The 10339-nt window shown below is 36.1% G+C and overlaps 1 non-coding gene across 1 annotated transcript; it reads left to right on the top strand.

Annotated features, from left to right (window-relative positions):
• Positions 1 to 9176: 9176 nt before the first annotated feature.
• On the top strand, positions 9177 to 9248 carry TRNAC-ACA (transfer RNA cysteine (anticodon ACA)). Its single transcript has one exon. It is a non-coding gene; the product is annotated as a tRNA-Cys (tRNA).
• The last annotated feature ends 1091 nt before the right edge of the window (positions 9249 to 10339 follow it).

Genomic DNA, 10339 nt, shown 5'->3' with positions numbered 1-10339 from the left:
TTTAGTTTCTTTCTTTTGAAATTTAATCCATCATTTTCTATATGATATCTCTGTTTCAGTGTTTAAGGTACTTTATATATTTGGAAAGATTGTTCTATTATATCCTCATTAAAATGAAAACATGGCTTTTCTGGTGGCTCAGTGATAAATAATCCACCTGCCAATTCAGGAGATGCAGTTTTGATCCCTAGGTCAGGAAGATCTCCTGGAGAAGGAAATGGCAACCCACTCCAGTATTCTTGCCTGAGAAATCCCATGGACAGAGGAGACTGGTGGGCTACAGTCTGCAGGGTCGCAGAGTCAGACATGACTGAGCCACTGAGCATGTGAAATGCAGATTAGGTAAGAAGATCAAGTTTATAGACACAGGTATGCATACAGAGGAGCTTCCCTAGTGGTTAAGATGGTAAAGAATCCGCCTACAATATTGAAGACCTGGGTTCGATCCCCAGGTTGGGAAGATCCCCTGGAGGAGGGCATGGCAACTCACTCCAGTATTCTTGCCTGGGCAATCCCCATGGACAGAGGAGACTAGTGGGCTACAGTTCATAGGGTTGCAAAGAGTCAGACGTGACTGAGAGACTAAACATAGCACATGTATTTAAAGAGTTATTCAGTGAGTAAAATTCAATATTTATTGACTAGACAACTTATAGAAAACTTAGCTGTAAAATATTTGGTGGCTCTGTCTATATGGTGAAAATTATTACAAACTTAGATTTGAATTATTTCAAAGCAAGGGACAGAAGACATTCACTTCAGGTCAATATTCATAAACATAAATGTGGAATTTAATTATACTTGATAAATTACTTAATTATGCATTGTGGATATATTTACTAGGGTTGGTTTAGACCTGATAGTGATAAAGTTACACTGACTTCACAAACATAAAATATAATAATCAATAAGTTTACAAAATATCAATGCATGGCCCATTAGTTCATTGTGGGTTAATTAAAATATAAAAGTATATATAAAAAAATTGTAATTTGAAAGTTTTTAAAAACTACAAAAATATCCTTCCACTTTAGATGTAGTAAAATACAGCATTTATATAAAAGTGAAAAATGTTCTCCATATCAAGAAGAAATAGTATAGAACTCTGATCCTGTTTATGTAAATTTCTCTACCAATAGACTCTTCAAATAAAAATAAAAACCTATATAAATATGTCCTCACTTGTCCCATTAAAAGTTCTTTTATACCCTGTGATGTTTCTCTCTGTGTGAAACACTAATTTTCTTTAATGGCATCTTGTCTGGAAGTGTGAAAAAATTCAAGTCCAATTTGATTCTACTCTATGTACTTCACAGGTTTAATAAAAATCATCTCATTTGCTTAATCTTTGCATGAAATTGCAAATGTTGAAAACTATAACATTTTGATTAAATGTTCTACACAGGATCTTGGTAATGTACGTTCTACTAACTGAGCAAGGTGAGGGAGAGAAAAAATATAACATTTACTCACATGTAACCAAATGATCAAAAAGTATAGATCTGAGCAATAATAAAGAGCGATATAGATTCAGATGTATCTTAGGCATTAAACTTGACTGAGGGAATAACTCCCCTTAGGTTTCCCGCTTGGCTGCTCAAGACACTAATTCTCAGCTCTGAAGATTATCTCACACTCCAGTGGCTCTGGCGCCTTAGTATAATCATGTGCTGTGAACTTTTCTGCACTTCACAGATACGCAATAGGGAACAGAGCGGTCATAAAGAAGAAAAACCTACAAAAGCTACAGCAGGCTTCATCATAATAGCCTCTGTTTAGATTTCAAAGAAACGCCCACAAATTGTATTTTAATCAGAATTCAAACAGAATGTAGATTTGCAATCTAAGGATTTCTCATCCCTGACCAGTTCTTTCAAGATAACTGCACCGGATCTTATACTGTCAGACACTGTGAGTAAAGATGTCAAGGACCTTCTTGTTTCCTTAGTGTGGACAAATGTCATTTTAACTAAAATGTGATAAAGGAACTTGAAACTTATATTAGAAATGAATGTGCAAAATTCTCTATAAAATATTCTAAACAAATGCAGGGGAAGATATTCAAACAAATATATCAATGTCATTCTCAAATGAATTTATTGTTCACTAGTAATAAAAATCTCTGAAGGATTTTAACAAAACCATATTCTTTATTACTTAATAGATTTCTAAATGTAATTCATATTTGTGGGTAGTAAAAATAAATGTGTTTAATTTTACTTTCCTGAGCAGTTTAATGATTTTAAGCCATAGACCAACTATTTGTATCAATAAGCATGCATGCAAACACATAATGTATACTACCTAATTATATAATTAGAGACATTTCAGGAGAATCAAGTGGAGAATTATTAACAATGATGAAACAGTGCAGTGATATGATATAAACAGGCTTTTTGTGCTAAAATATATAGTACATAATAAAAACAACCAAACAGAAAATATTAAGAAAACATATTTTATCAATAATATGTAATATTTTATTAATAATATACAGCTAATATCTAAGGAATGTATCAATTGAAGTAAAGTTTATAATTGCATGAAAAGGAATAATAGAATACCTGAATAAAGAGACTTACTATTTCATTGGAAGGAAGTATTTAATATTGTAATATTTGTTGTTGTTGTTGTTTAGTCACTCAGTCATGTCCGATTCATTATGACCCCCTAGACTTCAGCACATCAGACTTCCTTGTCCCTTACTATCTACCAGAGTTTGTGCAAACTCATGTCCTTTGAGTCTGTGATGACATCTAAACATCTCATCCTCTGTCGTCCTTGGCTCCTCTTACCTTCAATCTTTCTCAGCATCAGGGTCTTTTCCAATGAGTCGGCTCTTCACATCAGGTGACCAAAGTTTTGGAGCTTCAACTTCAGCATCAGTCCTTCCAATGAATATTCAGGTTGATTTCTTTTAGGATTGACTGATTTGATCCTCTTGTAGTCCAAGGAACTCTCAAGAGTCTTCTCCAGCACCAGAATTCAAAAGCCTCGATTCTTTGTCCCTCAGCCTTCTTTATGGTCCAACTCTCACATCCATACATTCCTGGAGAAACCATAGTTTTGTCTATATGGACCTTTGTCAGCAAAGTTATGTCTCTGCTTTTTAATATGCTGTCTAGGTTTGTCATAGTTTTTCTTCCAAGGAGCAAGCGTCTTTTAATTTCATGGCTGTAGTCACCATCTACAATGATTTTGGAGTCCAAGAAAATAAAGGCTGTCACTGTTTCCATTGTTTCCCCATCTGGTTGCCATGAAATGATGGGATTGGATGCCATGATCTTAGTTTCCTGACTGTTAAGTTTTAAGCCAACTTTTTCGCTCTCCTCTTTCACCCTCATCAAGAGGCTCTTTATTTTCTGTTTACTTTCTGCCATTAGGGAGGTATCATCTGCGTATCTGAGTTATTGATATTTCCACTGGCAATCTTCATTCCAGCTTGTCCTTCATCTAGCCCAGTATTTTGCATGATGTACTCTGAGTATAAGTTAAATAAGCAGGGTGACAATATACAGTCTTGACCTACCCTGTTCCCAATTTTGAAACAGTCTGTTGTTCCATGTCTGGTTCTAAATGTGGCTTCTTGATGTGCATACAGGTTTCTCATCAGGCAGACAAGATGGTCTGGTATTCCTCTCGTTTTATGAATTTTCCACAGTTTGTTGTGGTCCACACAGTCAAAGGTCTTAGCATAGTCAATGAAGCAGAAATAGAGGTTTTTCTGGAATCTCCTTGCTTTTTCTGTGATCTAGTGGATGTTGGTCATTTGATTTGTGGTTCCTCTGCCTTTTCTAAATCCAGCCTGAAAATCTGGAAGTTCTTGGTTCATGTTCTGTTGAAGCCTAGCATGAAGGATTGTGGTATTCGTTCGCCCTAATGGTATGTTCGTCTGTGCTGTGCTTTAGTTGCTCTGTTGTATCTGACTCTTTGCAGTCCCATAGACTGTAGCTACTAGGCTCCTCTGTCGCAGGGATTGTCCAGGCAAGAATACTGGAGTGGGTTGCCATGCCCTCCTCCAGGGGATCATCCCAACCAAGGGATGGAACCAGGGTCTCCTGCATTGTAGGTGGATTCTTTATCATCTGAGCCACCAGGGAAGCCCAGATGATGTCTGCTGCTGCTAAGTCGCTTCAGTCGTGTCCGACTCTGTGCGACCCCACAGACGGCAGCCCACCAGGCTCCTCCATCCCTGGGATTCTCCAGGCAAGAACACTGAAGTGTGTTGCCATTTCCTTCTCCAGTGCATGAAAGTGAAAAGTGAAAGTGAAGTCGCTCAGTCGTGTCCTACTCTTTGCGACCCGATGGACTGCAGCCCACCAGGCTCCTCTGTCCATGGGATTTTCCAGGCTACTAGAGTACTAGTGGTAACTAGATGTTACTATTTGTGATATCCATGACAGTTTTACTAGAGGGGGTTGCCATTGTCTTCTCCGCCAAAGGATGTCTAGTACCATCCTAATTAGAACTCCCAAATATGTTTCAATAAAACATTAAAAGGTAGTTCAAAATCCATGTGAAAATTTTCAATAATATCCAATAACACATTTAAAAATAATACAATGAAAAAGGACTTAATCTTTAAGACAAAGATATATTATTCAGTCATAAGCATTAAAACATAATGAGGTTACTTAATGCCTATACAAATATGCCTCTGATAAGAAACAAAAAATTCAAAAGCAAGCTTGTTCATATTGATTTATTAGGTTTATGTTAGTGAAGAAATAATGCATCATTTTGTAATTCCTAATTTAGATCTCATCCTTTTATCATACACACACAAAAAAATTTTCAGGTGTATTAAATGCTAATAAGTTTTCCACAGAAAAACATAGGTGAAGTTTTCTAGTTCTGAGTTAGGGGAAAACTTCTTGAACAAATAAGAAAAAGAAAATTTAAAACTATGCAAATAAGAGCTTGTAATGACAAGTTATAGGACCAGTGATAAACTTTGAGAGATATCTTCAAAATGTATGATACAAAAGAATAACTATCTAGGGACTTCCTTGGTGGTCCAGTGGTTAATTCTTCACCTTCCAGCACAGGGGGTCAAGTTAGATCCTTGGTTGGAGAGCTAAATCCACATGTCTCATGGCCAGAAAACATTCAGCAGAAGCAATATTGTAACAAATTGAAGACTTTAAAAGAAAAATGGTCCACACCAAAAACCTTGAAAGAAAGAATGACAATCCAGGTTACGTAAAGGACTCATAAAACAAATAGAAGACCAAGTAATGAAAATTTGGCTGAGGATATGAATGACATTCTACAGAAAAATAAAAAGAAGTGGTTAATAAGTTTATTGAAAAGCTAGTGAATAGCCTCACTAGCATTCAGGGAAATATGTATTAAAACAGTGAGGCATAATTATTTCTCCTGAAAGACTGGCAAAATTCTTAAAAATATAATGTTCATTGCTGGAAAGATGACAAAGACACAGGTATTCTAAGAAACTGTGAGCATATGAATTTTCATTGCCTTTTGGAAGGATCACTTGGAAGTATCTACCTAATTTTTGAAATGCTTGTTCTTTCGAAGTTTTGGATTTACAGGAAAGTTGTGAAGATAGTAGAGTCCTACTATTCCTTATTCAGTTTAACTTACTATTAGCTTATTATATTAGGACATTTATTAGTCACAACTAATGAGCCAACATTGACACATTATTAGAGTCTCTATTCAAAGTTTATTTAATTTTTTTTTATAACGTCTTTTTAAATTTCTGGTATGGCATCACCAACTCAAAGTACATGAGTTTGAGCAAACTCTCTGAGATGGTGAAGGACAGGGAAGACTGATGTGCTGCAGTCCATGGGTCGCAGAGTCAGACAGAAATGGGCAACTGAGCAACAACAACAATATGTGATACCAAGATACATGTAGTCATCATGTCTCCGTAGGTTTCTCTAGGCTGTGACAGTTAACTTAGATGTTACTATTTGTAATATACATGACAGTTTTTAGACACAGTTGTTAGGTATTTTGTAGAAAGCCTTCAGCTGGGACTTGTCCACTGTATTTTATGATTAGACTTGGGTTATGGATCTGGGGAAGGACTACAGAGGTAAAGTACCGTTCTCATCACATTTTCTCAAGGGTACATGCTGACAAATGATTATTTTGCTATCAATGGTGAGCTTTGCCACCTGACTTAGGTATTTTTGTCAGGTTTCGCCTCTGTAAAACTATTCCATTTTCCTTTCATTTTTCACACAATCATTCTGCACAGGCCACATGTAAGGGATGCAAAGTTTTATTCCTTTTTCAGTATCTTATATATATTTTTAGGATTTTTTTCTATGTGAAAGATTTTTCTATTCTACACTATTTTTTCCAATCATTTACGTTTAGCACTGTATTGTGTCTCAAATTCTTCTAATTATAAGGCACTTACTTTTTCATTTGGTTTCTATATCCTGTTGACATATATCCCCAGTATTCTGGGTTTTGTTTTGAGTACTTTCTTTTCTCCAGCTCATCTTATATATTTCCTTTCCCAGCCTTAGTATCAATCATTTCTCTGAGAAATTCTGGTTCCTTTTATTGGAAAATGTGTTAAAAAAAAAAAAAAAAAAACAAGACCTGGCCACAGAGCTAGCTGCTAAGGGGGTGTCATGTATCTAGACCCTCTTTTCTAACAAAGCAAGAAAACTCACATTTATATACTAAATCATGGGTATATACATACCCAGAAATACTTTTGGGTGTTTACATCTATATATATATATTAAGTTAAATACAAATTTGTACTGATGTTTCTGTAAATCAGCACCCCACTGATTTTTATACCTTTCCCCACAACTTGCCAGTAACCTCACATATCAACAATGAAAAATCTAGCCCCTTCACATTCCACATATTTCTTAATTATTCAAACCCATTATATATGTGTAATGTTTGAGAATTGTTAACATTATGGCAAACAACTTTATCAACTACAGGACAGTGTTTTTCTATAGCCTTTTTTGGCTTTGTTGTTGTTTAGTCACTATGGTGAGTTCAACTCTTTTGTGACCCATGGACGGCAGCCCACTAGGCTCCTCTGTCCATGGGATTTCCCAGGCAAGAATACTGGAGTGCATTGCCATTTCCTTCTCCAGGAGTTCTTCTCAACCCAGGGATCAAACCCACATTTCTTGCATTGCAGGCCCCTTTATGGCTTTAGTCTTACAATATTAATTCATTTCCAGAATTACTTAATTCATCATCATATTATTCCATGCATTTCAACTATGTTATATCATACAGATTTAATGCATCAGATTATTTTATCAAAGATTTTATTCCATTCCCAAATATCCTGATTTCTTAAAAGATTTTCTGAAAAAAAATTGTATAACTTGAGGTTCAATCTTTGTGTTGTACAGTTCTGTGGGTTTCTACACACAAGGGTCAGGTACGGGTGAAGGCAATGGCCCCCCACTCCAGTACTCTTGCCTGGAAAATCCCACGGATGGAGGAGCCTGGTAGGCTGCAGTCCGTGGAGTCGCTAAGAGTTGGACATGCTGAACGACTTCACTTTCACTTTTCACATGCATGTACTGGAGAAGGAAATGGCAACCCACTCCAGTGTTCTTGCCTGGAGAATCCCAGGGACGGGGGAGCCTGGTGGGCTGCCGTCTGTGGGGTCGCACAGAGTTGGATGTGACTGAAGCGACTTAGCAACAGCAGTGGCAGTAGGGTCATGTACGGTAATCATACAGAATACCTTAACCACCATGAAACATCACCTTCCGTCTCTCCAAAATCCTGGTAATTACAGAAAAACTTATTATCTCTAGAGTTTTGCCTTGTCATAATTTTATATAAATAGAATTACATATATGTAGTATTTTTTCCTATTGTTATCTTTAACTTACCAATTTGTGATTGAGATTTATCTCCTTGCTTAGCTTTGAAGCTCATTTTTTTAATTGCTAAATACTATTCTATTGAATGGATGTACCACAGTTTGTTTATTCATTCACCTATTGAAGGTTATCTTGGTTCCATCTGGTTTCCAGCAATCATGAATAAAACTTCTATAAGCATTCAAGTGCAAGATTTTTCAAGTGAAATTCAGTTGGATATATCTAGGAATGTAATTGCTATATCCTGTGATAAGACTCGGAGAAGGCAATGGCACCCTACTCCAGTACTCTTGCCTGGAAAATCCCATGGACAGAGGAGCCTAGTAGGCTGCAGTCCATGGGGTCGCTAAGAGTCAGACGTGACTGAGCGACTTCACTTTCACTTTTCACTTTCATGCATTGGAGAAGGAAATGGCAACCCACTCCAGTGTTCTTGCCTAGAGAGTCCCAGGGACGGGGGAGCCTGGTGGGCTGCCGTCTATAGGGTCTCATAGAGTCGGACACGACTGACGTGACTTAGCAGCAGCATCTGTGATAAGACTATATTTAGCTATGAAACAAAACACCGAACTGGCTCCTGTAGTGTCTTTGACAGTAACATCCCCACCAACAAGGAATGTATTGCTATGTTCGTTCAGCTTTGTATCTTCACTAGTCATTGAGATTGGTCTATGTGTGTGTGTTTGCTTAGTTGGAGGAGGGCTTTTAGGTATTCTAATAGCTATGTAATGGTATCTCATTATTGTTTTAATTTGCACTTTCCCTAATGCCAAATGATAAACCTCTATTCACATATTCATTTGCTACCTGTATATATTCTTGGTGAAATTTCTGTTCAGATTAACTGCCAATTTCTTATTGGGTTGTTTGTTTGATTTTGAATTGTTTGTATATTTTTGGATGCAAGTTCTCTGTTAGAAAATTTATTTTAAAATATTTTCTACCAGCTTTTGGCATGCATTTTTATTCTCTTAACAGTATCTATGGAAAAGTAAAGTTTTAATTTTAATAAATGCCACCTTTGAAAGACTTTTCTTTATGGATTTTCTTGTGGTGTTGTATCTAAAAACTCATCACCCAAGCCAAGGTTGTATAGGCATTCTATTTTTCTTTGAGCAGTTTGATAATTTTTCACTGTATGTTCAGATCCCTAATGTAAGTTAATATTCATACAGGGTTACTGGAATCCTTTTTTTGAAAAGAGTATCATTTTTCTCTGAGTTGCCTTTGTTTCTTTGTCAAAGATTAGTTGCCTATATCTGTGTGGGTTATTTCTGGGGAATTTAGTTGCATTAATATATGAGTCTGTTCTTTCATTGGACTTCCCTGGTGGCTCAGACGGTAAAGCATCTGCCTACAATGCAGAAGACCCAGGTTCAACCCCTGGGTCGGGAAGATCTCCTGGAGAAGGAAATGGCAACCCACTCCAGTATCTTGCCTATACAATCCATGGATGGAGGAGTCTGGTAGGCTACAGTCCATGGGGTTGCAAAGACCCCATGGTAATGAAATTCTTTCATTACCATACTGTCTTGATTATCGTGAACACACAGTAAGCCTTGAAAGTGCATGGTGAATCCCAGCTTTGTTTTCCTCATATCATGTTAGTACTTTGTCCTTTGCCTTTTCATATAAATTTTCAAGTCAGTTTATTGATATGTAGAAAATATCTTGCTGGCATTTTGATTGGGATCATATTGAATTTGTGCATCAAACTGTATAGAATTGACATTTAACATTATTGGTTCTTCCAACCTATGAGTACAAAATACTTCTCCAATTTTTATTATCTTTAACCAAACTTTTATAGTTATTGGCTTCCAGACCTGTTATTTTTGTTTATGATTGAAAATGATATTATTTTTCTTTTAAAATTCTAATTGTTTCTTTCATTAAAGAAAGTAACTAACTTTTATATAGTGAGTTTTTATCTCATGACCTTGATATGTTCTCCTACTAGATTCAGGATTTTTGGTTTGGGTTTTGTTTTTATATAATCTTTGGGATTTTTATGTAGAAAATCATATCTGTGAATAGAGTTTTATTTCTTCTTTTCCAGTTTCTATACTTTATGTATCATTTTAAATTTCTTTCACAATAAGATGCTGAATAGGAGTGATAAGACAGTACATTCTTGCCTTGTCCCTGATCTTAAAGGGAAAGAGTTTCATTTCTTACCATTAATTGCATGTTATCTATAGACTTTTCATATATTCCCTGACGGGCATCCCTTTCTCTTCCAAATTTCTCAAGAGTTTTTATTATGAGACCATGAGGAATATTATGGAGTTTTTCTGCATTATTTATATGAACATATTTTTTTCTTATTCAGTCTGTTGATATGATGAGTAGTTCTAATTGTTCCATGAATGTTGACCCAGTCCTGAATTGATGAACACCACTTGACTTGATGTACTCTCCGTTATCCCTTTAGATTTATTGTCTAACATTTTGTTAATAATTTGTTATGTGTGTGTTTATGAGAT

This window comes from Dama dama, chromosome 5 (assembly GCF_033118175.1).
Source record: "Dama dama isolate Ldn47 chromosome 5, ASM3311817v1, whole genome shotgun sequence".
Lineage (NCBI taxonomy): Eukaryota > Metazoa > Chordata > Mammalia > Artiodactyla > Cervidae > Dama > Dama dama.
The sequence above is the reverse complement of the archived record's forward strand: the minus strand, read 5'-3'. Positions and strand labels throughout refer to the sequence as shown.